This window comes from Monopterus albus, unplaced genomic scaffold (assembly GCF_001952655.1).
Source record: "Monopterus albus unplaced genomic scaffold, M_albus_1.0 scaffold70.1, whole genome shotgun sequence".
Taxonomy (NCBI): Eukaryota; Metazoa; Chordata; class Actinopteri; order Synbranchiformes; family Synbranchidae; genus Monopterus; species Monopterus albus.
The window spans coordinates 32,594-37,622 of NW_018127950.1; positions in this window are offsets into that span (position 1 = coordinate 32,594).

The following is a 5,029-nucleotide window of genomic DNA, read 5'->3' on the forward strand; positions in this document are numbered from 1 at the left end:
ATATATGCATATATGTGTGTGTCACTGTTTGTGTCTGTGGCTCTAGCCTTGATTTACAAGTGTTATTTTTAGATATAGTTGGGCTTGTTAGGTGAGGTTTATCTTTATCCTGCATGACCAGAGAACAAATCGTTACAAAACACACCCAGGGCTAGTTTGAGTTAGCCTACTGTGTGGCATTACAGCTCACTGCAGCATGAAAATGTAGGCAAGGACCGTCGACTGCTAGCATGAACATTTCCATGTCGTCTTGCTCCTGTAACTCAACATTTTTCCATCTGAAACATTTGGATCTCGGCATGGGACAAAATGCAGTTCAAATACATACGGGAGCTTAAAGGAAGAGTCCACCAAAAACTTGTATTGTTAATATTCAAGCCCTTACAGTAATCAGAGTCAGAGGTCAAGAGAAGAAGTAGTGAAAACATGTCAGTATCCAACTAAGTTGGACTCCACAACCACTGCCTTGTACTTGCTCTCAACTGCTATTTATCAAACAAATGTTGCTAAAAATTTTGTTTGCATGCCAAAGTGCCTCATATAACCAGTTTTCATTGGGATTGCACCCTGATTACATACAATTGATTCTCTTACAATGGCAATGAGTGTAATGACCAACAGGCCAATCCCTGATTCCACTGCAGCAGAGCCCCTCTCCGTTCCACTTCACCGGCCGTATCCTTAAGTTGTGGTAGCATCCCAAAGAGACCCACTAGTAAATGATAATTAACTGCAGATACAATCCATTCATTTTAAAGAGGTGCGATTCCTTTTATTTTTTTCTGCAATAGCACAGAGAAAGTACGGCAGTCTGTCTTGTGATTAATTGGTGGTGTCTGTGGCGCAGTTCATTTGCAATCTATTACACCATATTTGCTTTGTGTCAGAGCGGAGCCCAAACACACTGCATCATCTCAGAGTTGGGGGAAGGGACAGGGCACAGTTAGTCTGTTTGGTTGCTTTACTCCGGCTGAATGTAAAACAGCCTGCTGATAATGATACTAATGCTAGTAATGATAATAGTAATTATAACACTAATGATTGTGTAATGGATATACAGCATTAGGGCTGTAAGGGTGTCTACCTTAACCCTAATTTATTCTCTCAGTGTTTGTCTTGTTTTAAAGGGTCAGTTCACCTAGATCACAAAGCACAGACTGTACTGTACACCTGCACAAACCTAATGCAGAAGAGTACAACTCATCTTTAACGTTATTTGAAATTCAATTATACTGTATTTATTAATGAGGTTATAGTGCCAAAAGTAGTGGTGTTGTAATGAGCTATGTTATATGGAGAGGTGTTTCTAATTTATTCTTCTCCTTTTTCATATGCTGTACATGAGGTGGTCAGAAAATTAGAAACACTTCTGACTATATAACATCACTAATTGCTGTATGACCTCAGTGCTAAATTGTATAATTTCATTAACACCTTGATGACTCTGTGAACAAAAAGTAACCATTATAAGTATCATAAAAATAGACTTTATAGCAGCACAGTTGTATTTGATTGCACACATGTAGCTAATAAAGCGGATACTTTCCCAGTGAAAACTGTTCACAGTGAGCAACACTGTTTCTGTAAAGACATGCTGCTGCTGAGTTTGTCAAATATTGCTTAGTGAATCTTTCAGCATCATCTCCAAAAGTGAAAATTCGGTGTCACTGTTTCAGTCAACTTTTAGTGGAATCATAGTATTGTTGAAATGTTTAGTTGATTAGCTGGTTGACTGGCAACTATCTTGACAAATGTTAATAATTTCTTAAGCACAAATCCAAAACATTTATTGGTTTGAGCTTCTCACACATCAAGGCCTGGTGCCATTCTCTCTTTTATATCTCTGTAAAATTAATATCTTTGGACTTTGGTCTGTTGGTCAGAAGAAAGAAACACTTTGAAGACATAACAATTGTTTTGTTGCAATCATATCGGCCAGCTCTGGGATGCAACAAAAGTGGACATGTCAAAACTATAGGTGAGATGATTAGTGAGTTCATCTTTATTTTTATGCCTCCATGCCGGCGATAGCCATAGCCATCTGTCTGTCCAACCCATCCAGTGAACACAATTTCGCTGAGGGAATTTCCTCAAATTTGGCACAAATGTCCACTTGGACTCAGTGATGAACTGATTAGATTTTGTTGGTCAAAGATCAAAGTCACAGTGACCTCAGGTCCCATTCCCATGAATTTGACTGGTTAGTGAAGGTGAACAACTACAAAATGGTAATTCAATTTTAAGCCAAAATACCAAAGACAAAAATGTGAATATTTTCTCATTTTCATAACAATAAACTGGATATCTTTGGGTTTTGGACTATTAGTTGGTCACAAACATGACATCTAGACACAGCACTGTGGAAACTTGTGACAGGCATTTTTTGCTACATTAATCAATAGTGAAAAAGTTATATATTATGTCCTGTTTAGTATGAATTAAAATCCTAGGATTCTTTTAATTTTTATTAGTGCTTGTAATGTTACCTAATAGAGTAAGGTTTTGCAGCAAATTTTTTGGCACTAAACAGTGAAATTGCATGTGTTCTTATTTACCAAGGAGTCACAGTTAGGATTTGTCCTGGAAAAAAAAGAAGAAAAGCAGCACTGCCAAGAATTTTTGCATGTGGTTCAGAAACCCAAAATATGGGTGAGACTGAGGCTGAACTAAGGTGCATGAAAGAATCAAGGTCCCTGTAGCTGGACACTGGGCCATCCACCCTGTGCCGGAGGGAGGACAGAGTAGGACGGCTGGAAGTAATGCCAGCAGGTCAGCGTCTGGGTCTGACAGATGGAGGAGTCAGCACAGAGCAAACACAGAGTGCAAAGAGAAAGGAAACAGAAAGCATGATGCAGTTTTATAGTAATGTTACACAGACACACTGAGATGATAAAGGTGATCCCATCCAGATGGATCAGGACAATATAGGTGTGTATCTGTATTTGAAGTGCATATTCAAAGATTTATGGTATTTTATTGCATCCAGTCACATCCAATATAACTGATTTGTTTCTGTGCAACAATGCAAAGAAACCAGGCAATGTCATAATTTGAGACAAGTGAGGTGTTTGCGAGGCCAAGAAATTAAGTGGAATCTCAGATTTTAGAATGTGGAGCCATCAAATATTTGGCATTTTTACTTGAACAATCTCTTAAATGAATTAATAATCAAAGAAGCTACCAATTAATTTTCCTTTAATTAGTCAGCTAATTGGTATAGCTCTAAATGATACAAAATCTAGTGTTCAAAATAATCTCACCAGCTTCTACACTCACCAAGCACTGTTATGCACACCTGAACAAGTGAATGTAATCCAACACAACAGCTCTGCCACATCTGTCTAGTTAAAAGGTGATGTTGTACTGGACTGTGTTTTATTCAATGGATTGGTGTCATCCCCATTTAGAGGATCACCTAAGTCAGTAGGGTTCATCCTCTGGGGATCAGGAATGTCTGTACGATTTCATGGCAGTCCAACCCATAGTTGTTGAGATATTTCAGGTTGGACTGAAGTGGTGGACCAACCAAGCAACAGAGGCGTGCTGCCAGCGTGGCTAAAAATCTAAAAACTCATCTCAACACCTTACAAACCCACATACTGACAATACATAAAAGAAGTCATCTGAAATAATATACTATATATATTTACAAGACTCATATCTGTTTTTGATTGTTACATATTTTTACCAAAAATATGGATTGTTTGAAAGGAAAACAGATTTCTATCTATAGCTTTTGTCCTGTTTTATCCAAAAGTTGTTTCACTAGGAGGGACCTGACCTCACTAAGTACAGATATGATGAAGGGGAGAATGGAATGCTTGTGTACTTTACAATTTGGGGGAAAGCTTAGGAGGCCCCCCTACTCTCAGACACTGGCAGACTCCCAGAAGGAATAGGGAGAAAGGAAAGGGGTTAAGTGGAAGTATGTAGGGACAAAGAGTTTAAATGGTGTGGACAAGGAAGTGGCATAGTTCAGGAGAGGTCCCTCTCCCACACTTCAGATAATTATCCATCCATTATCTATACTGCTTATTCCTGAATAGGGTCGCTGGGGACGGGGGGGCTGGAGCCAATCCCAGCTGACACTGGGTGAGAGGTGGGGTCCACCCTGGACAGGTCGCCAGTCCATCACAGGGCTGGCATGTAGACAAACACACTTACTCTGACTCCTGCGGGCAATTTAGAGTCACCAATCGACCTAAGCTGTATGTCTTTGGACAGAAAGGCCCTGTTTCGGCCAGGCTCGAACCCAGAACCATCTTGCTGTGAGGCGACATTGTTATTGCCATTTCTTGCTCCAACAGAGTGAGACTTGTATAAACTGAGTTGCTTCTGCATAGAAGTACTAGAACATACATACACCCAATTTTTTGAGCTTTTGGTAAGATGATAATTCACCATTGTAGGAAAAGCATGCCATGGGATTTTATTTTATTTTATTTTTATTTTATTCTATTTATTTATTCTTTCAAGCATGTAAAGACAGTTGATATGTCAACACACATAATTTTACACATATCCAACAAATGCTAATCCAATATCAATTTGCTTATACCTAGTACATGCTTGAATGGAGTAGGAAGAAGTCAGACTTATCCAGTCCTACCCCATGACATCATCTTACCATCATTGGTTTACAAGCAGTATCTCTACATAAATAATTATCTTCTACACCACACAAGTAATATACTAAAGAATTATAACAAAGTGTTAACATTCATACACCACACCCACAATGTTCCATCTAATTAATCATTAAACCTGTTCTTGCATATATCTTGATTGACACATACCTTTATATTTATGTTTAAACTCATCAATTCTATTACTATTTTTTATGTCCACACTTAAATTATTCCATAGTTTTACCCCACTTATGGAAATACAAAATCTTTTTTTTGGTTGTACGTATAGCATGAATTTTTAAATTTAACTGACCCCTTAAATTGTATCCCCCTTCCCTTTCATTAAATAGTTTTTGAATTCCACCAGGTAATAAATTGCTCCTGGCTTTATACATAAACAC